At 45.3% G+C, this 27,880-nt stretch overlaps 1 long non-coding RNA gene across 3 annotated transcripts in view; it reads right to left on the reverse strand.

The window, feature by feature from the left end:
- The window catches only part of LOC138569657 (uncharacterized), a 1,296,145-nt gene that overhangs the window by 622,243 nt on the left and 646,022 nt on the right, over window positions 1–27,880 (reverse strand). Inside the window, exon 8 of one of the 3 annotated variants that reach the window (XR_011303295.1) lies at window positions 14,223–14,576. The exons of the other annotated variants lie outside the window; for them this stretch is intronic. This is a non-coding gene — a long non-coding RNA (uncharacterized lncRNA). Of the gene's footprint in view, window positions 1–14,222; window positions 14,577–27,880 lie in introns of those variants that run through there. 3 annotated transcript variants of the gene reach the window in all.

Consider the following 27,880-nt stretch of genomic DNA (forward strand, 5'->3'; position numbering starts at 1 on the left):
CTTCCTCGAGCCCTCCTGCCTCCCAGCCCGCCCCCGCGCTCCTATTGGCTGAATCCACACAACTCCCAGGCCTAGCAACCTGCGCCAGTCCCCGGCCGTCTGTTTTTCTTGGATCGTGCCCAGGAGAGTGTGTGCCAGGTCAGTGTGCTGCCCATTTCAATCTAAGGTTTTGTAGCCAGGCCTTGTTGCCAAAGCCCCTCAGAGCCCCCTGTGTTCTCTCCCCTTCCCTCCCCGCTCCCTCTTCCTACTTCCTCGAGCCTTCCAGCCTCCCAGCCCGCCCCGCGTTCCTATTGGCTGAATCCCCACAACTCCCAGGCATAGCAACCTGCGCCAGTCCCCGGCCATCTGTTTTTGTTGGATCGTGCCCAGGTGAGTGTGTGCCAGGTCCGTGTGCTGCCCATTTCAATCTAAGGTTTTGTAGCCAGGCCTTGTTGCCAAAGCCCCTCAGAGCCCCCTGTGTTCTCTCCCCTTCCCTCCCCGCTCCCTCTTCCTACGTCCTAGAGCCCTCCCGCCTCCCAGCCCGCCCCCGCGCTCCTATTGGCTGAATCCCCACAACTCCCAGGATTAGCAACCTGCGCCAGTCCCCGGCCGTCTGTTTTTCTTGGATCGTGGCCAGGTGAGTGTGTGCCAGGTCCGTGTGGTGCCCATTTCAATCTAAGGTTTTGTAGCCAGGCCTTGTTGCCAAAGCCCCTCAGAGCCCCCTGTGTTCTCTCCCCTTCTCTCCCTGGTCCCTCTTCCTACTTCCTCGAGCCCTCCCACCTCCCAGCCCACCCGCCCCCCTGTTTGGTCCTGACAAGACGATCTGCACTTATTGGCAGTCCTCCCAGGGCAGCCCTCTGCCCGTGCAGCCCTTACGGCTAATGACCTGAGGCAAAGGATGGCTCCTACAGAGACGGCTCCAAACAGTATCTGCGGGTATCCGCAGGAGAAGCAAGAAGCCAACAATAAGTAAGTGTGGAAAAGCGAGACAAAGCATCGCCACTGTAAACTCGTTATATCTGTGATATATATCTACATTCGGAAACTGTGTTCTATACATGTAAAGTTGCATCTAGAAGTGTTCCCAAGAGCCACACTGAAAGTTGCATTTAGAAAGTGTACTGTGAAAGTTGCATTTAGAAGTGTTCCCAATTGCCTCTCTATGAAAGCTGCATTTAGAAGTGTTCCCAATAGCCACTCTGGAAAGTTGCATTTAGAAGTGTTCTGTGAAAGTTGAATTTAGAAGTGTTCCCAATTGCCTCTCTATGAAAGCTGCATTTAGAAGTGTGCCCAATAGCCTCTCTGTGAAAGTGGCATTTAGAAAAGTGTTCTGAGAAAGTTTCATTTACAAAACTGTTCTTTGGAAATTGAATCTAAAGTGTTCCCAATAGCCTCTCTGTGAAAGTTGCATTTAGAAGCGTTCCCAATAGCCATTCTGTGAAAGTTGCATTTAGAAGCGTTCCCAATAGCCACTCTGGAAAGTTGAATTTAGAAGTGTACCCAATAGCCTCTCTGTGAAAGTGGCATTTAGAAAAGTGTTCTGTGAAAGCTTCACTTAGAAAACTGTTCTGTGAAAGTTGCATTTAGAAAGTGTTCTGTGAAAGTTGCTTTTAGAAGCGTTCCCAATAGCCACACTGAGTGTTGAATTTAGAAGTGTTCCCAATAGACTCTCTGTGAAAGTTGCATTTAGAAGCGTTCCCAATAGCCACTCTAGAAAGTTGAATTTAGAAGTGTTCCCAATTGCCTCTCTATGAAAGCTGCATTTAGAAGTGTTCCCAATAGCCACTCTGGAAAGTTGAATTTAGAAGTGTTCCCAATAGCCTCTCTGTGATAGTTGCATTTAGAAGCGTTCCCAATAGCCTCTCTGTGATAGTTGCATTTAGAAGCGTTCCCAATAGCCACTCTGGAAAGTTGCATTTAGAAGTGTTCCCAATAGCCACTCTGGAAAGTTGCATTTAGAAGTGTTCCCAATAGCCACACTGAAAGTTGAATTTAGAAGTGTTCCCAATAGCCTCTCTGTGGAAGTTGCATTTAGAAAGTGTTCTGTGAAAGTTGCATTTAGAAACGTTCCCAATAGCCACTCTGGAAAGTTGCATTTAGAAGTGTTACCAACAGCCACTCTGGAAAGTTGAATTTAGAAGTGTTCCCAATATCCACTCTGGAAAGTTGAATTTAGAAGTGTTCCCAATAGCCTCTCTGCGAAAGTTGCATTTAGAAGCGTTCCCAATAGCCACTCCGGAAAGTTGAATTTAGAAGTGATCCCAATTGCCTCTCTATGAAAGCTGCATTTAGAAGTGTTCCCAATAGTCACTCTGGAAAGTTGAATTTAGAAGTGTTCCCAATACCCCCTCTGTGATAGTTGCATTTAGAAGCGTTCCCAATAGCCACTCTGGAAAGTTGCATTTAGAAGTGTTCCCAATAGCCACTCTGGAAAGTTGCATTTAGAATTGTTCCCAATAACCACACTGAAAGTTGAATTTAGAAGTGTTCCCAATAGCCTCTCTGTGGAAGTTGCATTTAGAAAGTGTTCTGTGAAAGTTGCATTTAGAAACGTTCCCAATAGCCACTCTGGAAAGTTGCATTTAGAAGTGTTACCAACAGCCACTCTGGAAAGTTGAATTTAGAAGTGTTCCCAATATCCACTCTGGAAAGTTGAATTTAGAAGTGTTCCCAATAGCCTCTCTGCGAAAGTTGCATTTAGAAGCGTTCCCAATAGCCACTCCGGAAAGTTGAATTTAGAAGTGATCCCAATTGCCTCTCTATGAAAGCTGCATTTAGAAGTGTTCCCAATAGCCACTCTGGAAAGTTGAATTTAGAAGTGTTCCCAATAGCCCCTCTGTGATAGTTGCATTTAGAAGCGTTCCCAATAGCCACTCTGGAAAGTTGCTTTTAGAAGCGTTCCCAATAGCCACTCTGTGAAAGTTGCATTTAGAAGCGTTCCCAATAGCCACTCTGGAAAGTTGCATTTAGAAGTGTTCACAATAGCCACACTGAAAGTTGAATTTAGAAGTGTTCCCAATAGCCTCTCTGTGGAAGTTGCATTTAGAAAGTGTTCTATGAAAGTTGCATTTAGAAACGTTCCCAATAGCCACTCTGGAAAGTTGCATTTAGAAGTGTTCCCAACAGCCACTCTGGAAAGTCGCATTTAGAAGTGTCCCCAATAGCCACTCTGGAAAGTTGAATTTAGAAGTGTTCCCAATATCCACTCTGGAAAGTTGAATTTAGAAGTGTTCCCAATAGCCTCTCTGCGAAAGTTGCATTTAGAAGCGTTCCCAATAGCCACTCCGGAAAGTTGAATTTAGAAGTGATCCCAATTGCCTCTCTATGAAAGCCGCATTTAGAAGTGTTCCCAATAGCCACTCTGGAAAGTTGAATTTAGAAGTGTTCCCAATAGCCTCTCTGTGATAGTTGCATTTAGAAGCGTTCCCAATAGCCACCCTGGAAAGTTGCATTTAGAAGTGTTCCCAATAGCCACTCTGGAAAGTTGCATTTAGAAGTGTTCCCAATAGCCACACTGAAAGTTGAATTTAGAAGTGTTCCCAATAGCCTCTCTGTGAAAGTTGCATTTAGAAAGTGTTCTATGAAAGTTGCTTTTAGAAGTGTCCCCAATAGCCTTTCTGAAAATTTGAATTTAGAAGTGTTCCCAATACCCACTCTGGAAATTTGAATTTAGAAGTGTTCCCAATAGCCTCTCTGTGAAAGTTGCATTTAGAAAGTGTTCTGTGAAAGTTGCATTTAGAAGTGTTCCCAATAGCCTCTCTGTGAAAGTTGCATTTAGAAAGTGTTCTGTGAAAGTTGCATTTAGAAGCGTTCCCAATAGCCACTCTGTGAAAGTTGCATTTAGAAGCGTTCCCAATAGCCACTCTGGAAAGTTGAATTTAGAAGTGTTCCCAATTGCCTCTCTATGAAAGCTGCATTTAGAAGTGTTCCTAATTGCCTCTCTATGAAAGCTGCATTTAGAAGTGTGCCCAATAGCCTCTCTGTGAAAGTGGCTTTTAGAAAAGTGTTCTGAGAAAGTTTCATTTACAAAACTGTTCTTTGGAAAATTGAATCTAAAGTGTTCCCAATAGCCTCTCTGTGAAAGTTGCATTTAGAAGCGTTCCCAATAGCCACTCTGTGAAAGTTGCATTGATAAGCGTTCCCAATAGCCACTCTGGAAAGTTGAATTTAGAAGTGTTCCCAATTGCCTCTCTATGAAAGTTTCACTTAGAAAACTGTTCTGTGAAAGTTGCATTTAGAAAGTATTCTGTGAAAGTTGCATTTAGAAAGTATTCTGTGAAAGTTGCATTTAGAAGCGTTCCCAATAGCCACTCTGGAAAGTTGAATTTAGAAGTGTTCCCAATTGCCTCTCTATGAAAGCTGCATTTAGAAGTGTTCCCAATAACCACTCTGGAAAGTTGAATTTAGAAGTGTTCCCAATAGCCTCTCTGTGAAAGTTGCATTTAGAAAGTGTTCTGTGAAAGTTGCATTTAGAAGCGTTCCCAATAGCCACCCTGTGAAAGTTGCATTTAGAAGCGTTCCCAATAGCCACTCTGGAAAGCTGAATTTAGAAGTGTTCCCAATTGCCTCTCTATGAAAGCTGCATTTAGAAGTGTTCCCAATAGCCACTCTGGAAAGTTGAATTTAGAAGTGTGCCCAATAGCCTCTCTGTGAAAGTGGCATTTAGAAAAGTGTTCTGAGAAAGTTTCACTTACAAAACTGTTCTTTGGAAAATTTAATCTAAAGTGTTCCCAATAGCCTCTCTTTGAAAGTTGCATTTAGAAGCGTTCCCAATAGCCACTCTGTAAAAGTTGCATTTAGAAGTGTTCACAATAGGCACTCTGGAAATTTGAATTTAGAAGTGTTCCCAATTGCCTCTCTATGAAAGCTGCATCTAGAAGTGTTCCCAATAGCCACTCTGGAAAGTTGAATTTAGAAGTGTGCCCAATAGCCTCTCTGTGAAAGTGGCATTTAGAAAATGTTCTGTGAAAGTTTCAATTAGAAAACTGTTCTGTGAAAGTTACATTTAGAAAGTGTTCTGTGAAAGTTGCTTTTAGAAGTGCTTCCAATAGCCTCTCTGCAAAAGTTGCACTGAGAAGTGTTCCCAATAGCCTCTCTGTAAAAGTTGCATTTAGAAGTGTTCCCAAAAGCCACTCTGGAAAATTGAATATAAAGTGTTCCCAATAGCCTCTGTGTGAAAGTTGCTTTTAGAAGCGTTCCCAATAGCCACTCTGGAAAGTTGCATTTAGAAGCGTTCCCAATAGCCACTCTGGAAAGTTGCAATTAGAAGTGTGCCCAATAGCCGCTCGGTGAATGTTGCATTTAGAAAGTGTTCTATGAAAGTTGCTTTTAGAAGTGTTCCCAATAGACTCTCTGCGAGAGTGGAATCTAGAAGTGTGCCGAATATTCTTATAGAATAATACCATGCCGGACTGAACCGACTAATCTCCCTAATAACCACCCTGTGCAAAGTTGATTAAGATTCATGCCTAATACCCTTCCTGTATAAAGTTGAATTAAAAGAAGTGCACCTAGTAGCGTGCCCTAATCGAACTCGCTAGTGTCACTTAGCCTCTCCGCACTTAGTCCAACCTAAAAGTGTACATGACACCAGCGAGATTAAGAAGCGTACCTAAATATCCTAAGTATGCCTAAAAGTATATCTGTGTAAGGTAGAATTTAGAACTGTGCCTAATAATCTAATACCCCCACTATGCAAAATTGCACCTAGCGATAGACTTAATATCGTCTCTATGTACAGATGAACTTAGAAGTGCACCTAATTAATACCTAGTAGCATAATATCATCTGTGTACAATTCAACCTAGAGGTGCACCTGATAGTCTAGCATCATCTCTGTGCAATTGATCACGGAACTTAGAGCTACGATTAGAAAGCCCTCCTAAAATCCACCTAAAAGCGCGTACCAAGCATGAGTGCACCCACTTCACCAGAGTTCGTCGGAAACGGCCACCGTGGACCGCCCCCACTTCCCGATCTTCCTTCTCTTCCATCCCCCACTTCCCAAACCACCCCACCCTCCTTCGCACTCCCTGCCATTCCCCTCTCCAAACACCAAGCCAGAGGGGCACGATGGTGAGCCAACCGCCCCAAGACCACTCCTCCCCAGATCACCACCAACGACCAGCCATCATTAACCATGCCCGCTCCCATCACTATCATACCCAGCACACCCCGCCCTGCAATCACCCACCCCCGCCTTGTCCTCACACCCATGCCACCTTCCCCCCTGTCCGCACCCTTTCCCCTCCCTAAAACCTGCACGCCTAGCCCTTGCTAGAACTGAAGCTGCATCCCTCTCCCCCTCTGACCCCCCTACCCTCTCTCACACCCCAATCGCAACAAGGAAACTAAAGAGGAAATGTTCCTGGTCGCCCTCAATCTCTCAGCACTCTTCACCTCACCTGTCTCAACCCACCACCTCATTCCCGCAATCACCTCCTTCCCCCACGGCTTCACCCTTCCTGAAACCCCTCTCCCTCGTTTTCTCATCAGCTGCAACTGAAACTCCTAACCGCACACACCCCACCTTCAAATCCCCTGAATCAAACCGAATCAGCCTAACACACCCAGCCACCCAACCCTGCCCGAATCTCTCTGCTCGCCCACTATTCCCATCGAGCATCACCCACCCTACCCCCCTGCTTCCCCCACTCTCTCCACCACCACCCCCTCCCACTCCAGCACCGAGACCAACCTCGCCTGCCGATGTGAACTGCATCCTATTTAATGCCCGATCCGTAGCGAAAAACAGACACTGCATCTTTAACCTCCTCACCTCTGTCAAACCAGACCTTGTTTTCATCACCGAAACTTGGTTCTCTGACGACTACGCCCCAATCGCTAATGAAGCCTTTCCCCCTGACTACTCCCTCATCCAACCCTCTCATCAAACTAACCCCTGACGCCTTTGACTCATGGCTCATCGCATCCCTGATGCGGCTCGCACCCCCGTGCAAACAATCAGCCCGCCGTGGCCTCTTTACTAAATGATTCACTCCAGAGTTGAAGATCACTAAACAGCTATATAAATACCTAGAACGCAAATGGCAGAAAGACAAAACCCAGGAGAACAGGGCCACCTTGGCCCGCCACCTCTATCAGTACAAGGCCGAAATCCGGAAAGCAAAAAAAGCCCACTACAACTCACGAATCCTAAACACCAAAAACCCAAGCAAAGAACTCCACAAAATCATCTCCGAATTCCCCAATCCGGTCTGCACCACGACCGTCCCGACCCCCTCACAATCACTGTGCGACTCACTCTCCCTCCACTTTTACACCAGGGCTCTCAAAAGAACAAAAACCCTAACCACCAAACTGGCTCTCTTACATCCACAAGGCAATTCTCCGCCCGTACCGGCCAGCCCACCAGCTGCGTCCTCTACACAACCAACTTTCAAATCCTTTAGCCCAATATCACCAGAGCAATTTCTCAAACTTCTATCTGCCACAAACCATCTGGATCGCCGCTCGACCCTTTCCCAGCCACAACCCTCATAGAAATCTTTGCATCCACCTGCGCAGGAGATCACGCAAGATCCATCACAAATGCTTCCCTTTCCTCTGGTATCTTTCCCGACGCATTCAAAACGGTTCACGTCAAACCTCTAATTAAAAAACCCTTGCTCGACCCTCTCAAGCCCAAAAACTATTGCCCCATTTCAAACACCAGGTTTTCTTGCCAAACTCATTGACTGAACCGCCTACTCCCAATTAAATGCCTTTGTCGAAGCCAACAATCTCCTAGACCCCGCCCAATCAGGTTTCAGAGCCCGTCACGGAACTGAAACCACCCTAACCTCAATCTGGGATGACCTTAAAATGACGGCAGACTCCGCGGGATGCGCCGCGCTAATCCTTCTCGACCTATCTGCCGCCTTTGACACGATCAATCACTCGATCCTCCTAGACCGCCTCCACTCCCTAGGAATTTGTGGAACCGCTCTTAAATGGATTGCTTCATTCCTCAAAGATAGGTACCAAATAATGATACTCTCCATCTATACCTCCCAAGCCCGACCAGTCGACACAGGAGTCCCACAAGGAGCATGCCTATCTGTCCTCCTATTCAATCTCTACCTGACCACCCTCCCACCGATAATTCGTTCACACAACATCCTGTGCTACAACTACGCCGACGACACTCAGCTAATTCTAAAACTCCTGAACTCAAAACTCAATCTCCGACCTGACCTGGCCTCCTGCCTCCTTGACATAGAACTCTGGATGACCCAAAGCCACCTCCTGTTAAACCCCTCCAAAACGGAAATCATGGTATGTGGCAACTCTGAACTTCATCCGCACCCACTACCATGGCCATCTGCCATGGGCAACTCACCGACCACCTCCAAATCAGTGAAAAATCTTGGGTGCACCCTTGACTCTGACCTAACTCTCTCGTGCCAAGTCAACAACGTCTCAAAGTCCTGCCACTACCACCTTAAAACCCTTAGACGCATCTAACCATATCTCTCCTTTCCCAACAGACTCGCCGCCGTCCAGTCAATCGTTATATCAAGACTGGACTACGCAAACCCCCTATACCTCGGAATCCACGTGTACCAACTGAATAAACTCCAAAGGACACAAAACGCGGCAGCCAAATTGCTACTTGCGCTTGGCCCAAGAGACCACGTCTCCCCAGCCCTTAAGACGCTGCACTGGCTTCCAGTAGCCCGAAGGGTGACTTTCAAAACCTTATGCATTTCCCATCGAGCACTGCATAAAACCGGACCTGAATATCTACAAGACAAGCTAAAACCCTATCACCCCCCACGCACCCTAAGATCGAGTTCTGTCGGCCTCCTAGTCATACCGAAGACAAACTCAGTCAGGCTCGGCCGAGCATCATTCTCAGCCTTGGCCCCCACGCTATGGAATTCACTCCCACCCCACATACGCCTAACTGAGGATTTAACGTCTTTCCGCAAACTGCTGAAAACCTGGCTCTTCCCATAAAACCAACCCGCACCATACTATCCCAAAACAGACTAACAACAACTCAAAAACATCAATCCAACAAACTACCGATGCGAGAAATTGACAGCTAATAACTCCTACTTTAAACTAGAAGGACAAACAGAATTAAACAAATAAAGTAGATCACAGCAGTATAAGGGTTAATAAGAGTAAATCATACGGAAACAGTAAAGAATGTTAAACTGCTGAAATGGACAGATTGAATGAGGCGTAAATGATGTGAATGGGATGATGACATAGCTAGAATTGATGAAGCGGGTAGAACAGATGAATGCGCTGAGTCGGAGAATGCATGAGTGAAAGAACAGACAGCTATATAGCGAATGAGTGTGCAAATCAAAAGAATAAGTAAAGCGGATGAGTGTATAGAGCAGACGAGAGTATGGTGCGGAGGAAAGTATGGAGTGGAAGAGTAAATGGAGCGGAAGAATATATGGAGCAGAGGGGTGTAAGGAGCGAATGGGTGTACGGAGCGAATGGATGTATGGAGCGGAAGGGTGTATGGAGTGGAGGGGTGTATGGAGCGGATGGGTGTATGGAGCGGAGGAGTGTATGGAGCAGAGGGGTGTATGGAGCACACAGGTGTATGGAGCGCACGGATGTATGGAGCGCGTGGTGCATGGAGAGGATGAGTGCGCAGAGCTGATGAAGGTATAGAACAGACTGAGTGTGTGAAATTGAATATACAAAATAGGATATCGCTGTTGGATACGTGAAAAGTGGATGAGTGCGGAGAGGGGATGTGCCCATGGAGCGGATGAGTGCGTTGGAGCGGATGAGTTCGTAGAGCGGATGAGTGCGTTGGAGCGGATGAGTGCGCTGGAGCGGATGAGAGCGTTGGAGGAGGTATGTGCGCAGAGGAGGTGTGTGCGCAAAGGGGGTGTGTGCACAGAAGAGGTGCGTGCGCAGAGGGGTGTGTGCGCAAAGGGGGTGTGTGCCCAGGGGGGGTGTATGCATAGAGGGGTGAGTGCGTAGAAGGGGTGATTGCGTAACGCGGATGAGTGCGTAAATTTCAGAGAAGCGAGTAGAATGCAACAATGCGCAAACCGGATGAATGTGCAGAACGGATGAGCAAAAACAGGTTGAGTGTGTAGAACAGATGAGAATGTGGAGCGGATGAGTAACTAGAGCCAACAAATCTGGAAAGCTGATGAATGCGGAAGTGCGGAGAGTGTGTTTATCGCCTGAGCGGACGATTGTACAGACCTGGCGAATGTATGGAGTGAATGAGTGTAGGAAGTGAATGAGGGTATGGACCGGATGAGTGTAGGGAGTGGATGAGTGTAGGGAGTGGATGAGTGTAGGGAGGGGATGAGTGTAGGGAGTGGATGGGTGTAGGGAGTGGATGAGTGTAGGGAATGGATCAGTGTATAGAACGGATGAGTGTATGCAGCAGATGAGTGTATGGAGCGGACGAATGTTTGGAACGGACGGTGGAATGGAACGCATGGATGTATAGAGCGGATGGGTGTATGGAGCGGATCGGTGTATAGAGCGAATGAGTGTATGGAGCGGATAACTGCATGGAGCGGATGAGTGTATGGAGCGGATGAGGGCATGGAAACAGATGAATGCATGGAACAGATGACGGCATGGAGCGGATGAGTGCATGGAGCGGATGAGTGCATGGAGCGGATGAATGCATGGAGTGGATGAGTACATGGAGCGGCGGGTATATGGAACGGATGGGTGTATGGTACCGATGGGTGTATGGAACGGATGGGTGCATGGAGCGGTTGGGCGTATACAGCGGATGGGTGTATGGAGCGGGTGGATATATGGAGAGGATGGGTGTATGGAATGGATGGGTGTATAGAGCGGTTGGGCGTATACAGCGGATGGGTGTATGGAGCGGATGGGTGCATGGAACAGATGGTGTATGGAGCGGATGGATGTATGGAGCGGATGGGTGCATAGAAAGGATGGGTGTATGGAGCGATTAGGTGTATGCAGCCAGCAGATCGGTGTATGGAGAGGTTAGATGTATGCAGTCACCAGATCGGTGTATGGAGAGCTTCGGTGTATGAAGCCAAAGGGAATATGGAGCGGTTAGGCGTATGGAACGGATGAATATATGAAGTGGATGTATATTCAGAGTAAATGAAGGTATAAGACAGGTGAGTGTAGAGATGAATATATAGAACAAGATACTACTGCAGGATGCACGAAAATCACCAGTGATTAAAATGGATGAGTACAGAGAGGATGAGTGCGTGGAACGGTTAAGTGCGTGGAGTGGATGAATGCATAGAGAGGATGAGTCCGTAGAGGAGGTGAGTCCGTAGAGGAGATGAGTCCGTAGAGGGGGTGAGTCCGTAGAGGGGATGAGTGCGTAGAGGGGGTGAGTGCGTAGAGGGGGTGAGTGTGTAGAAGGGCTGTGTGCCTTGAGGGGGTGAGTGCATAGAGGTGGTGCGTGCATAGAGGGGTGAGTGCGTAGAGGGATGAGTGCGTAGAGGGGGTAAGTGCGTAAAACAGGTAAACGCATAGCACGCATGAGAGCATAAAGCGGATGAGTACCTGGAGCGAACGAGTGCCTGGAGCGATCGAGTGCCCAGAGTGAACTGATGCATCGCGTAGAGCCGACGAGTACATAGAACGAACGAGCACGGACGCATCCATTGCTGATGAGTGCGTAGAATGGATGAGTACGTTGAGCTACTGAATGCGTAGACCATGAAGCAGTCAGGAGTGCATGCCTGAGGCAGTCAAGAGTGCATGCCAGTGGCAGTCAAAGTGCATTCATGAGGCAGACAAGAGGGCATGCGTGGTGCGGACAAGTGGACAGTCGTGTGGCGGACAAGAGCGCATGCGCGGAGCAGACTAGACCGCGCAGAGCGGACCAGAGTGTATTGAACCAGGCTGGAGTGCATAGAATGGATAGGTGTCCACGGTACGGACTGGAACGCATAAAATTGCGTGACGTATATAGTATGGTTTAGAATGCAAAGAACGTTTGAATGAGCATATAACTCATCATATCACACCACTATGCTTACTCTCTCCTTTACATCACCACTCAACTAGAACACAAAGGTACTATGACACCATTCGGTATATCTGTTCTCATACCAACATCCGCCGCTCACTCCACATCATTCTAAGTTGACACTGATGGTCTCACACCCCCCAGCAAGGCGTTCTCCTCAGGCCTAACGCAGCTGCAGCCGTTCTGGATAAAACCTGCCTGAACGAACACATTCTCCTGACCTCTCAACCACCACACCTACCGCTAAGAAGCAGCTTCTACACGGATATCGCACGAGCTGCACACATACCCGGTGCACACATGCACCTTTGACTCTCTCTACTCTCTCTACTGATCTGAACTTCGGTTCCCAAGGGCGTTCAACCTACCAGCACCTTCAGACCATACCAATGGTATATAAGGCGCTATATAAATGCAAAATAACATAACATAACTAGAAATAAGAGTCTGGATTACTACTATCGATGGAGTAAGGAATCTTAATCCCCCAAACCTCTTTCTAAAGGTGGACAAAAAGCTTGGTTCTCTCCCTCGCTATCACCAAAAGTTTCCTGAGAAGGGAGTAAAAAATAATTTCTTGAGACCGAGATTTAATTTAGCCCACACTGGGGAAATCTAGGCTAGAAGAAATCTGGGGGACCAAGCAAAAATATTATGCAGACAATGTGTCTCTCCAAGCCAACAATCCCTAAGACACTTGTTAATGGAGTGCGAAGGCACTTGGGAAACAAGACTGTTGTTACTTAGGAGATTTGTGGCTAAAGAAGACAGCCTAACGCATGACTTTTTTTGGGATAGGATGATCGCTGGTCAAGAGATTATGCTCACGGCAACAATAGTAAACGTTTTGAAAAAAATTCTCAATACTTTTATAAGTGTAAAACATTTGCCTCCTAGACGAGTGCAACAGGGCCTTGATCGGTCCCCCTTGTAGCCCCTGGTTTTCTTGGCATCTTCTGTTTTTTTTATTTTAATGTATCATATTTAGTTGCCTTGTTTTATGTACTACTGTGGTTTGTAAAGGTTTTTCATTTAAAACCAAAACAAATAAATAATAAAAAAGTAAACCTAAGCTTGCACTGCCTGGCTCTGTCTGAACCCGACACACGCAGACAGACGAGACAGTAGAGGTGCGGTTTAAAGCAAAAGAAAAAGTAGACGTCATAGGTACATTCCATCCTATCAATATATTTGGTGATTTGCAAGGGGCTAACTTGATAGCGCTTTTGGGCCCAGTCTTGTGATGTAGTTTGCCAACTGTTGAAGGCTATACAGCAGGGATGATCCTAGGTTTGGAAAAGATACGGGGCTACGGTAATGTCCGGACTGTAGGGACTTGGGGCTATCTAGCCTTTGGGTTGCAGTCCCTGAGCTTCTATCCGGGCTACAAACAAAAGATCTGGGGCTATAGCCCCCTCATCCCCACCCCCTAGCAACGCCTCTGATCTACAGGCTAATACCTGGGTAAAGAATATTTCTAGGATCTTTTATCTTATAAACAATATCGCAAGTGAGAATGGTTTGAAACTGTGCAAAATCAGATTAGCTACCTGGCTAGACCTATTAACTGCCACAGCAGTCGCTTAAAGACACTGATTAAGAAGTGAGAACATCATCATAGCACTTGGAGGACCTAAACAAACAAGCGTTGCTATAGCAAACATTTGGGTTTTTTGGTTAGGCATGGCATAGGCATTTGCAAGGCACTGCCATAGACATACTACCTGGCAATACGATGGCAACAGCTGGAAAATGATGTGGTGACCCGGGTAAATGACAATAGTGCCAACTCAACGATATCACAGGATGATGTGTTTTGGGTGGAGAGGTGCAGGTGGTGGGTGGCAATGGCTATAGGGATTAGCATGGCCATGGGCAGTCAATAGGTGGCTAAATAACCAAACAACACCCACAGGTTGTGTGCCCATCCTTTCATGTCATCTTGCTCCTAGCTGCTCTCCAGTGCAATAGTGGTGGCTTAGAAGTACCACCCAATACCCAAAACGAGAAAATGGAGGCTTAACACAGTGAGATAATAAAATAAGCATAAACTCTCTTACTTCGAAAGTGGGTTACCACATATGATTTCGAATATGGCGGCAAATAAAATAGATAGGTGTGAGTAGGCAGTGCTAGTTATATGGGGCATGGTGGGTTTACCCAGGAGAGGGTGTGCAAAGTCAGGGAGTGCAAGAGAAAAGGCCAGATTTGAAATTCGAAAAGTAAATGGAGCCCTGACACAAAGTAACCACATACGTCCATAGAGATGTGCTCACTGACACGTTTCTTTAATTGTTTCATCTTTCAACCATTCACTAAATACATACATATAGATGTTTGTAGGAGGCAGGGGGAAAGGGAAATGCATATTCTTTTGAGAAATATGAAGAGGATTGAGAATCAATGGAGTTGCTCCGCAATGTGCAGCTAAGCGCAAGTATGACTAAGCAGTCGGGGCGGCTCTTTATGTTTCAGCAGATGGAAGTTAAGCCCTTGACCTTAACAAAGCAAGGACAGCGACGCAGTCTCTGTTTCAAAGAGATGGCTTCTGGAACTATAAAGTACGCCACCTTCCTGCTTCCGGTTGTACTTGAGATGTTCCAGCTTCCTTTGTGATCTGATCCTTCACCTCCAATTATAAAGATGGAACAAAGACTCCATTAGAACCAGGCGATAAACTCATGGAATCGCAAACAAACAATTCATGTTACAAATCCAATTCGTGAACAAGCTTTTAGACTCATTTCGGTCACCTCGTTACTGTGACCCAAGAGCTCCATTTAACATATGGTTGATATTTCATGTGAAGGCAAGCAGTTTACTCAATAGAATGAAACCAAACACAGTCCTGATGCTAATGTACAACATCATATTCCCGTTAGGCGCAAGTGTAGAGACTGGAGGGGGGTGTCTGTACTCCTGCCCTCTCTATGGCAGAGTAGAGCACAGAGCACCCCAGCCAAGGTTCTCTATATGGTAGCTATGGACGAGCAACCAAGGCTTAAGCTCTCAGGAGGTGATGCAGGCTGGTTCTTAAGTACAGTGTAGTCCCCAAGACCCCACAAAGGAATGTCCACACACTATGGTATGTGCTAACACAATTCTTTATATAAAAATAGGGTTCAAGATATATACATCAACTAATAACACACTTTGTACTCTGGCAATTCTAATATGGCAAAGATATACAATGTCTATTGGTACCACACTTAGATATTGACTCTTTCAAAAGGCATCAACTGCTGACAGTTACAATGGCATACAAATCATACAGCAATGGGTATCAGCATAGATCATAGGAAGGAAGGCAAGTTAATTTAAACAATGGCAGAATGTTTTCCGCCTCTACCAAGGCATGATTCTGAGTGACGATCCCCCACCTGAGCAACCTGTAATAAATAGTATTAACAAGCCCAGTCCATTCATGTTTAAATAGACTTGTTTCCTGTTCAAAATGTTCATTTACCCCAATGTACCTGAGTTGGAAGTGTCTCTTCGACCATTCGTCGATGGATCCCTCGGGAGTGGACTGCCTTTAAAGCAGGAGCCAGAGGGTGTTGAGATTCCTTGAAGAAATGTGAACACTGGAGTCGAGACTGCAGCTTCGATCTTCGCTGTGCTCACCGAGGATTGTTCAAGGACATCCAGGGAAGATGAGGCGTGTGGTGCACCTCGATGCAAAGAGTTCAGTGCCACAAAAATGACTCGGTGAAGAACGTAGGCCCGGCAGCAGGTGTCCATGTCGACATCAACGATCGGGACTCTACCACGGCTGGATTTTGGATCTTCACTTGCTGGCGTCTTTGTGAACTTCGGGTGGTGGGAAACCCATCAGCAGTCTTTCCTCAGTTGTCGAGGACCTCAACTTTCTTCCGGCGGAACAAAGCGGTTGACGCTGATGGCAAGGGAGAACTTCTTTCAATGTTCTTAGGCAAAGGTGGAGCGTTATGGCTCTGGTCGTCGAGAAGCACGGCATCAAGCTTTCCCAGCTTCTGGGCAACACGACTCAAAGGGCTTCCAGCGGTCACGGAAATCCTCCGGACCCTGGTCAATGACGATGGACTTCGATGGCCTTGATGTCCTGGTGCTTTACTTCAAGATTTATCGATGGACCCTGGCTCCGGTTGACAGCCTTTCGGGACTGGCTTCCAGGGTGTCTCGATGAAGATCAGCTTCTGCACAATGTTCCCTCATAGCTTGGGGAGCGGTCTCCTACCCAGATCCTCTCTTGGATCAGTCTCGACAGACTTGACAGCTTTTAGATTGTGTCGAAGGAAATCCGCAGCAATTCTTCTTCTTCCAGCTGCGCTTCAAGGATAAGCAGCTTCAAATTTCAACTTCAGCTTCTGAACAAATTGGGAAGTGAGAGGTCCCCAGTTACACACATCTGTCCCTCATTCACACTGCTGAGCCAAGCTCAGTCAGCCAATCAGATAGAAGGGCATTCATACAGGCAGGCAGCCAACCAGGCTCACAGTGCATTCAGAACATTCACTTTCACCCAGACACCCATAACAAGGAGTGTGGATTGGGGCAAGCACCCAGCCTTTCAGCACTCCACTCTGCATTCATGTCAGTTTCAGGCAGGCTGTCTCATTCTTTATGTCACACACAGTTACCAGACACCCTTAACACAGAATGCATATTGGTCACACACTCGATTCACACAGGTCCCACCCCAAGGGTTTACCCACAACATACAGTCACTGGGAAAGCTCCAGCCAGTCTGGCCCCACAATACCATATATGGTTCTTCCACCCAACAGCCAGTCAGGGGAAGGGACAGAGTCAGGGTTTCCCAGGACTTTGGGAAAACAAGGTAACAGGTGATAGAAACCAAGAGGCCACAGTGGCCATCTTGCCTTCTATCAGGAATCCACCGATTCCTACAGCAAAGCCTGGGTATCCCAAAATAGAGGATACTCAGAGCAGTTGTCAAATTCAGCATGGAGCTTCCACCAGCCCATAGCCATACACTAGGGGCACAGGTATTGTACCCCCACCCCTGGGTGCCATAAGGGTATCCCAAGGGTCTCTGTTCACCACAACCAAAAAGAGTAAGAGCTGACTGCCAGGAGTCCAAACTGGACTACTGGGCAGAAAACAACACATAACATACATGATAAGGGAGTACAGGACAAGGACACTGAGGCCTTGTCCCTCCAATGCATGTCCAGCATCACACAAGTGCCCATGAATAAACCCCTTAATCTTTATAAACTATTCATAATTATCTGAAATGCTGGTGCCCAATCTACTGTCGGAAGGATCTGAACCGCAAACATAACACAGTCTTTATGGAGAATGTCTATGGAATCAGAACAGTATTGCACTTGACAAACTCTCAGACATCTAACCTGGTCTTCATCTGCAAACCAACACCCCCTGCCTAAACTCTTCCTTCACATTTGATCCACACTCTAGCTAACATACTGGTCACCTTCTCCTACCTACCTACTTTGCCCATCTATGGGTCCTAGAGTCACCATGTGTGCCCTCCTGGCCAAGGGTTGCACTCACTCGCATGCCAGGCCAGGATTAAGGATCTTGCACTGCTCCCTTATTTCTGCCCTCAGCTTTTGAATGTGGCTCTCTTAACAATTCCTATGAAGAATGATTCGCGTCCCTCAATCCAGCAGACCTTGATAACAAAGGTCTCGCTGCTGACCTCATAAGCCCTTTGAAAACCCATAAAAAGTTGCTGTCTAGATAGCCCCTCATGGAATGCAACACAATCCTTGAGGCTTTCTGTTCTGGCTTCCACCTCCGACAGGGAATGGGGACAATGATGCTCTTGAATGATATCCTAGTCTCAGCTGGCCTATATTCACTGTCAATCATCCTTCTGGACTTGGAAGACTTCACCTTCTAGTAGTTGGTATCCTAAACCTCTGCTCAGCTGTCTCCTGAAGTGCTTTGATGACCATTAACTACCAGTGACACTGTGCCTGTAATACATGTGCACCTACTACAGTTGCCCACATTGACCCCTAGGGTTGCGTGGAACCACGCTGAGGGCACAGAGATCTACAAAATGTGTGTTACTTGGGTAAGAATAAATATGTATTTTTACAAACTATTATCGAACATTTCCTTACCTCAGGGTGCTGCATTTGTGCTTTGACTGCAAAGGGATGAACAATTATCTGGCGGGATGTGACCGAACACCCCTTGACTGCTTTTTGCTAGTTTATGGCACATGCCACCGAGCCTCCGGACCACCCCTTGCACTGGGGTCTGTATCTGTACCCATACACCCCCCCCCATTGTTCTTCCTGCACTTATCAGACCTATCCTGTCTGCTGCCTTAAACCCAGCCCTTGTCACTTGCTGGATGCACTACCACTGTTTGTTTCCTTTATTATTTATTATTATTTATCTGTTTCTCCTTTGCTCCGCACTTTCCACTTCTCCCCCTTCCATACACTTTTCCCCTCCCCCTCTCCTATGCACTTGCGCGTTCTCAATGTCACTAGGCCTAGTAAGATCATTGTTTTGTTCTCCCCTGTTCCCCTCTCTTGCCTTGTCACGCTCTGAAACACTTGTCTACGAGCGCAATAGAAATAAAATGTCAATTCAATTCAAATGATTTTACATGAATTGTATAGCCATGTTTCTATAACCCAAAGGCGACTATAGGCATCCGAATGCTGTACAAATATTAAAAGAATCAGACAAAAACCAACAGAATAAGAACTAGCATGATTAAATAACAATAAAATACACTAACGAAGGACAATAATGTCTTTGGCGTCCCAATCGGGATTCACCAAATGCCATTCATAGATGGCCAGAGTTCTTCGCAGGTCACTTTGCGCAGAGCTGCATCTCTCTTATGTAAAAGCAGCGGGCATGGTTTAGAAAAGTACATCTTTTTTGTTGTTGCATTTTGGGGTCATTAGTACGTGATGCAGACCCCTGCACTGTTGTGCCTCTTGTGAGAGATTGCTTCACGGTTGTGCTTTTCCTGATGCGTAAGGAAGCCAAACATAGAATCGGGTGTCTTCTGGATGTTACGAGGAAAATTGGCACATTGTCTCACATGAAAGGCTTTGCAGGCTAGGCAAGCTAATTTTAAAAATGTTATTGCTTTGGTGGGCAGTCACTCAAGCATGCACCATATGAAGAGAATCTGGTCAACCTTGTGAGAACCCTCCACAGGGATTCAAGGATGCCACTGAAGTGTTGGGATCATCAATCAACACAAAGTCCACAATACCCAGACGTGAGATGACTAAAGCCTAGAAAACTGTTCCCAAATCTTCAATAGAAATATAGTACTCCTACGTCCTGATCAAGTGCACTTGAAAGTGCAGGAATGACACAAGTGCGCTCATCACCTCACACATTTAGGTCAGAACTGAAAGTAAATCCCAGAAAGCTGGCAAGGGGGACCAGCAGTGGGATAACCTCACTGCTGGGATCATCTCATCAATATACGATTCTCAGCCACTGCTGCACCAATATTGTCGCAGACACACTGCTGCACCATTGCTGACGAAGGTAGGGAAGAGATCAGGTTTTGGTTTAAGTGGTGGACAGCCAGTCTTCAAAGGCAGCAAGGTAAGCCCATCAGGCTCTTTACATCCTCTCATGATGGGGCTCCAGTATATAAGCATAGTGGTGAGCATCGAAGGTCACAGGCAGAGGAGAATGCCTGATTGCGCAATGTACACATTAGAAGTCTTACGTCACAAAATAGATACCTTAGGGACACTTAAATATGGACCTCAGTGAAAAGAACCTTATAAAAAGATGTTTTCACTAAAAGACCGATTTAGAAACGCTGCTCCTTGAGGAACAATGGGGCATTGGCGGTGAAAATTCTGAATTTTGTTAAAAAAAAAAAAAAAAGGAAAACCACATCTTAAAGGTCTCAAGAGAAAAAGACCTTTACAATTGCGGTTTTCAGAACAAAAGAAAATCGGACAATGCAAATCGGTCTTTTTCTCTTTAGACCTTTAAAAGGCGGTCTTTTCACAGAGAACCTTAAATGAATGGAGGGGAAAGCAAGCGGAAGTGTGGTTGCCAACTATCACTATCCAACGCTGTTATGAACCATTGATTCAAGGCTCCATGGCCTTTTCCACCCTGGTCAGATCTGTGTCATTGAGATCATTATGCAAGGGAGTCAGGAAAAAAGACAGTACCCAAAGATAGATTGATCAGAAAAGGTGATGCAAAAGGAGAAATAGATTTTACTCTGCAGAGGAGCATCATCGAAGTAGCCAACAGTTTGCATAGAACCCATTAGGATATGGCTTTTAATTAACAGAGATTTGGCTCTTACACATTGCCCCCGTATGCACCCTGCAACCATATCTTCGTGCTTGAAGTTTTACTGATAATATATTCTTTTCTTCCCAAGTATTAATTGCAATCTTCATCACTTGGTCATATTGTGATGACTAAGTGGCTGCCTTGTAGAGTTTACCCATAAAGATTATGTATCTATTTTATTGTTCAATTATAACGTGCTTAATACCAGTGAGTAGTTGCTCAGCCCGAGATCAGGATTCGAACCTGTGTTGTACTTCGTTGTCTTGTTTCCAAAACAAACGCTTTGCCCCTGAGCAACTTGGCAGCAGCAGGCCCGTTCAAGGTGACACACGACTCCAAGGGACAGAGACCTCAGTGATCGAAAAGATAAGGCATATTCCTCATTTTGAGTACACAGAGTGGTAGCTTCTGACTCCCGTGGGTCACCTGGTGAATAAAGTACCAATCAGACCCAAAAGCCAACCACCAAACAAAAAGGCACTTTGGCGAGGACGCCAACGTGCTATTGTTGATAATGCAGGAATGAGCAAAGAGAACATGTTTTTTTTCTTCTTTTCACTCAATGTGAGTTTTTCGGTTGCCTGTACCTTCTCCGATCAAAAGAGATGTACCTGGTTGACAGGAGAAGAAGAATTGTCCTTAGATTATACTTCTCAGGTTTCCAAATCCCATGGCCGAGGATGCAATCCACTTCTGTTTTTTCTTTAAATTCTGGGATTTTTAGTAGTGAATTTAATAAAAAGCAACACTATAAGTTCCAGAATGCAAAGAATAAAATCGGGACTGGACGATAGCCCACTCATGGAGTGTGAACTTTAAGAGCTCTGTTAGGGCGGATGTCAGCATTCAGCGGGTACATTACTTTTGGGGGAAACATATTTATGCAGTGTTTCCAGTCAGTGGTGGCTGGCATTGAGTCACAAGATCCCCAATTTACGAAGGAAATCAGTGTTAACTTGCGACTGGACAATAAATCTGCACCTAAGCCACATGTGTAAATCATCAGCTGTTTCCATCTGTCATGCACTGCTGAGCAAATTGCAGCTCACAAGTCACTGAAAGCAAATGTGCCTGTCTCTTTATTGTCCAACATAGGCATTACAGATTAAAGTGTAATTTACAACACAGAAACATGTATTAAATTGCTGGACATTAGTTGCCAAGGAGACCAGAATATGGCAACCAATGTGAAATGAAAAGAAAAATCCTTGGCCAAGTTAGCTTTTGACGTTATAGAAAACGGTATTTTCTTTAAGGCTAAAAGAGGTGCTGCACACGCTAATAGCTAAAACATGTCAGGCATCCTACATGTCGCCCAATTGAAATGTATCAAGTGTATTTGACCACAATCAAAAGCACTGCTGCAAATACACACCCCACTGTTCACAAAATTCATTACTGAACACCAGTATTGCACATGCAAATCTTGCCACCATTTCTCATACAGATCCAGGGCAGACTGAGATGTTTCCTCTCCTAGCCCCCTTGCCCCCACACTGTCACACTTGATCGGGGGCCTGCACCTATGCCTCACCGATGTTTCTTGCTAGGACTCTAATGATCCCTCACCATTAATTGTGCTGGTTAGGGCTGATGGGAGTTGTAGTCCAATACATCTGGAGTGCCTGTTGCAGATCCCATCACTGTATGATCGACACTACTAAGGCATTTTAACAATGCTCGGCCTTATGTATTAAAAGAGAGATCAGTTCGTAGGATTCTAAACTATGCCAAATATTCCTTCCTCGGGCATACACTTGGCTGAACCATATTTTGACACTGCCTAAAATGTTTGACTTGTCCTGAAGAAGGCAGGGGTAAAGATCCTGGGAACACCATTCTACAGATCCTATAGCAAGCCCCACGTACATATGCACGATCATTATTGTAATCATGCCTTGGGAGCGAATTATTCTCGGACAATGACTAGCATGATGTATTAATGATGCTGACAATCATGTAGATTGCTTTTCGTTCTGATCATTTCGAGGTTTTCACTTCTGTGTACTGTAGGTATTTTAACCTTAAGACTTGTGTACATATGTTGATACAGTGTGTATGTTATGTGCATTGCGAGTATTAAAATCCAAATGCCAGCCAGCTGTAATTTTTGTACTATGAATACTTGAAAATAACCTTAATTTGATGTACCTGTTTTAATCGAAACAAATGACAAAATTATAACTTTAAGTAGACTATTTGGTCAGGACCTACTTTCTGTAACCTTTCTCTAATGGACTCTTTTTGAGGCATAAGACATGGACAGTTGTACCCTGTTGAATGTATCTGTGTTATTTAGAAAATGATTGGAAGCTTGTTCATAAGCACATCCACCTCTGTCCAGGTCGCCTCTAGCATGCAAACCAGTTTCATTACCTCTGTCTCACTCTATCCATCAAAGCCAAACCGAAATAATGAGGTGATAGTGGATGGGGCGTCTATCCAGTGCAAAGTGCACATGGCTGCGGGCACAAGAATCATTACAGCGATTAACTTGTACTTACTGGTACATACTGCCTCCCTTTCTCAAGAGTCGCAGAAAGCAAGTAGCATAACGCAGGTTGCTGCCCTGGAAGTTGCATGCAGGTCCGCGCGCCATTGGTACGCTACTGACTGACTTGGTCCCTGCTGGAGGAGAGATGTTTTGCATGCTGTACCCTTTAAATATCCAAGATCCTATCCAGTTGCCCAAGAATCCTAAGAAGTCCACTTTCCTGGAGAAAGGCGATATGAGTAACAAAAAGAGGATCAGAATCCCTGAATTCCTTGGTCTGGTCAGTGAAGAACTACAGTTCGCTTAACAGAGCAAGGCGAAACAGAAAGCCTTCCACCTTAGAGGACGGATTCAGGAAAAGAATGGAAACAAATGTTCCAATTGATATGGAAATCGGACAATCCTTGGCAGGAAGATGTGTTACCGGGCGACCTTTGTGTCACTGTGAAAGATGTTTTAGGGTTCCCCGACAGAGAGAGCTTGGAACTCACTTACTGGTCTTACGGAAGTAATCACAACCAAAACACACAGTATGCTGTTGATGTATTTTGGTTGTTGGAAGTAACCATGTGCCCAAGAGCCTATGTGCCAGAGCAGAGAGCATCACATTGCAATATCTGGAGGAGTGGGGTCTTTTAGCTAACTGGGGGTATCAGCTACAGGAGTCCATTAAAGTGATCATTGACCCCCAGAATGAGAATATTCCCTCCCTCTAATGCTACTGAGTAGTGTTATAGCAGCTAAGGTTTACCCGCTCTTGCTTGCATCTAGTTTCTAAGAATAACGCGCTTCTCTGGTTTCCTGATGATTAGGGTCAAATCAAATAGGAAACACTAACGGCCTGATTCATGGAATTTTGCAGCGTGGTGCAAAGTGAATTTGCACTATCACCAAACACCCTGATTCACAGAGCATTGCAAAGTGTATTTTTTCAACGCACAGTGATTTTGCACCAGTGCAAAGTCAGTCCAAAGTCACTTTGCATTGCAAAAATACACTTTGCACCGCTCTGTGAATTACAGTGTTTTGTAAAGTCACTTTGCAGTACGCTAAAAGTTCCATGAATCAGGCCCTAAGTACATTCAGACAGTGATGTGTAACGCACAGCTCATACGTGGGGTTTTAAGGGATTCACGTGAGTTTCATGAACACTCAATCGTTTGCCACTTTGTCAAAACTTCTGTGTTGAACCAGGAATGAGGCACAGTGGACTCATAGTGATTGCTATTAACTTTTTTTTTATTTTCTTTTGTTAATAGTGCATTTGGTTAAACAATGAATATACACAACAGTCCTTAAAAAACAATACATTGCAACACATTGTATCTATCATAATAGAAACTACAAATTGCAAGGATAAAACGTTGATATAGCACAATTTCGTTTCTTCAAGACCTCACTACGGGTACAGGAAGCATACTGGCCGCTAGTTTTTAAACATGGTGCACTGCTGCCGCTAAAACCAATGACTCCGCCCCAAAAAACGCTGCTCCAAAATTGGTCATATAACAGCAGGCCAAATTTGCCATAGACTCTCATACAAGCGAATAAGGGCTTCACATTGGGTCAGCACCTGTTGAGCAGATTCAACATGTTTATAACACAATCTACAAATTCTATTGTTATACGGCATGCCCACCCAGGACCCCGCCATTTCCAAGACCGGGAGAGTCTGCAGACCTACTGAAAGAATGAATCTAATGAGTGCAGGAACAGTTTTATTAAGTAAGACTTCGCAGCTCCGAGGACAAAGGCTTGATGTGTGCATTGAGCACATTTCTGCAGTGACGCTAGATGTGTTAAAGCCTGATCTGCATCAAAGGATTGAGATTTCTCCAGAATCTTGGCAAGATTAAAATCAAGCCATGACTTTGGAACTAGGGACACCCGATCTCACCCAAGTATCTTTTCACACTGGAGTCCAGATTCCTGAACCAGGAACTCTTGGAGAATCTAAAAGAGTGTTTCACCGAGTGTCCCAGTAAAGAATCCTTCCCCCCAGGTCATATTGTATCCTTGCCCAAAATGTACAGGCCGCCACTGACCAAAGTGAGGTTAAGGATTGAAGGCTGCGTTTGAACCTAATTGCCTCCCCCGGGACACAAGGTGGTAGGTTTAACTGCGACCAAAGTATCTTCCCCTCAAGCTTACACAAAGGAGTCACCACTCTCGGGGGGAAGACCTCTAATGCATTATTGCTGGAACAATTGCAGTCTTATATGCTGGAACATTTGCTTCAATGCTTCTTCTCCCTTGTACATCAATATCAATCATTTTCCTAAGGGTAAGCCTCTTATACCAGACCCTATGGGTTATATCATCCACCAGTTGGACAAAGGACAGATTTGACCTTATAAGAATACCCAGATATTTGTTTTCCATAATTCACTCTAGTTTAGCCCCTCCTAGTCACCAATTGAGAAGACCTTAAACTTGGCCCCCTGCCACACACTATTTCCCTACCTCAACCAAAAACCTAGGGTCTGTCCTGTGTCAAGATGTGCAAAGGAAAGTGTCCTGTGTCCGAAATCTTATCCTAGGCCTCACATTCTTAAAGTAACTGTAAGGTGCACAAAGGGTATTGTTCTGGCCTTGAAAGTGTACAAATGTTCAAAGTTCCAAAAGAAAAAGATAACTAAAAAAATAAAGGTTCCAAATGGATAGTGTTCACAGTTCCAGGGGATGACTCCCTTACTCAGGTTTCTTTTCACCACAAACAATAGTTCAACAACAATAACCAATTTCTTTATAGCCAAAGAGAACAACTCCCTCGCTTGGTATCTGCAGTTCACTTCACACGCTTGACTTTGCCTGGTGTACTCTCCTTTCAGGACCTTCTTAGTCAGTTCACTCAATTCACAATCCCAAGGCCATGGGCCTTCCTTGGGATTCGATTTACACACTTGGCATTGCCTGGTATACTGTCCTGCCAGGGCTTTCTCATATAACACAACTCTCGCGCAATATGGATGCAGGTTCGAGACTTGCATGGTTTCTCAGGCCGCAATCTTTTCCAAGCATTCAACATCCAACAGGTTAGTGACCCTTCTTGCAATAGTCTCTCTCATCCATTCCCAAGTGTTTATGAACATAATGCCAGTGGTTGCCTCCAACTGCACTTGCGGGGGATACACATTTGCACTTCCTAGCTGACCTGCAGATTCATGCTTCATCTTGGGAGCAGGTGTCTGTCTAAGGTGATTTTCTTATGGACCTTGTTTTTCATTAGTGTTTCATCATAAGTCTTCAAAGCCTACATTGAGCTATGCATCTAGCTCTCCTTTGACCTGATTTAGATTTAACAGAGTCCTTTCTGGTGAGACCTGCGTCACTAAGGAGTACGAGAGGTGGTGGGAAGATTCCCCACATGACTGGGATGTCAACTCTAACACATTTAACAATTAATTTTCCATCAAAGGGATCATTTTAACTAAGAATGGTTAATCCCTTGGTCCCAAAGCCAGTACATTTCCATGAGCACGCAGTTTTTCAGAATGTTCTTTTTTATTTTTTAAACATCTTTTTCTAATTTCTTCTTATCATTTAAAATGAATGCATGATGCCACAAATTCAAATCAAGTGTATCAAATACCTTTCTATACATTCATAATGCTTGTTCAATTCGAATCAAATCACCTCTGAAGAGAAAGTGATTTGATTTTAAGTGAGCACCAACTATAATGGGTTTATATGTATACAATAATAGCCAAGTGCACATGTTTAGAGACGGTCTTGGAAATAAGAAGGTAGTGGTTCATGGCACTTTATGAAAGTGTGATGAATCTGATGTTGTCATCACTCCTTCCTTCTATAGGAAAGGATTATGTTCATAAACACTTGCCATACAGAGCTTGAAGGGCAACACTGGGTGTTTTGCAGATGTGCAGATCTGTATCTTAATGATCTATTGCGCACAGCCAATCATCCTGATGCAAGAGATCTGGAGCCGAGTGACCATCTTGAAGTGCCCATCTGGGATGCAATGTTGAACCAGATCAGATGCAATATTAGACGTAATCCTTCATCAAACATGAGTTCTCTACAGGGGGGATTCTCCTATGGCACTCAGTACCCATTAATCTCCATCAAACATAGATATGCTACAATTTCTACCAAAAAGACTGATTTTCATCCTCGTATTAATAGTTCATTCTGACTCTACTGAGCTGTTTTGTATTTTGAAAGCACTTGCGGGAGAAGCTCCCTTACATACACATGTGGAGAAGAATGATATCTGGTTGTCATGACTGTGCCACTGGAGCACCAATTGGCACCCATTTTGGACTATTTGGGACTCATTCATTACCATAATCCTCCCCAGGCAATGCCTATTCATATGTTTGTCTTTATTTTCCGTTTGCAAGACTTTGATACGTCCTTATTTAATTTCACAAACTATATATCCCATAATGCACCTTGCAGCAGTTCTCATTCCCTAACTATTCCTATGCACCAGTCTAAGAACTACAATCCCCATAAGCCTTAGGGATCAGTGATGCTTCCACTGTCCCAGGACCAGAGAGGGAAGAGGCAGGTTACCTTCAAGTGTTCTGCTGCGGGTGCTGCTAATGTGCCTGCTTCAGCACAGGGCAGGTCAGTATTTAAGCAGCTGCCTACAGAGGCACAGTGCTCGTGCACTGAGTTCACTCCCAGCCCATCGTGCTTTGATCCTTGGATGTCTGCTGTGTTTTGTTCCTTCCAGAGCCTGCTCCTGTTCCAGTGTCCTGTGCTCCCTGCCTTGCAGCCCTGCCACTCTGCCGTTACTTCCCTTCCTTCTGCCCTGCACCTCTGTGCTTCCTGCACTGCAGCCCTGATACCTTGCATGCATTCTTCTGTTCCCTGTCTGCAGCCCTTTTCTCTGTAACACCAATTATCTTGTTCCCTGCCTGCAGTTCCTTGTCCTGTGTCCATAGTCCATGTTACCTGGCTTTAGCTTCCTAGATCCCAGTCTTGGGTTTCCTTGCTATTCTTGTCCAGAGTTTCAGTTCTGAGTTTCCTTGTTTTCTGTCTGCAGTTCTGCCCTTGTTATTCCAGTCCAGAGTTAAAGTTTGTTGTTACCAGTCTGCAGTTCAGTACTTGCTAGCCTTGTCCAGAGTTTCAGTCCTGAGTTTCCTTGTTATCTGTCTGCAGTACTTCTGTAAAGACTAGAGTGGGTATCC

Source organism: Ambystoma mexicanum, chromosome 2q (assembly GCF_040938575.1).
Source record: "Ambystoma mexicanum isolate Mex_15411 chromosome 2q, UKY_AmexF1_1, whole genome shotgun sequence".
NCBI classification, from domain to species: domain Eukaryota; kingdom Metazoa; phylum Chordata; class Amphibia; order Caudata; family Ambystomatidae; genus Ambystoma; species Ambystoma mexicanum.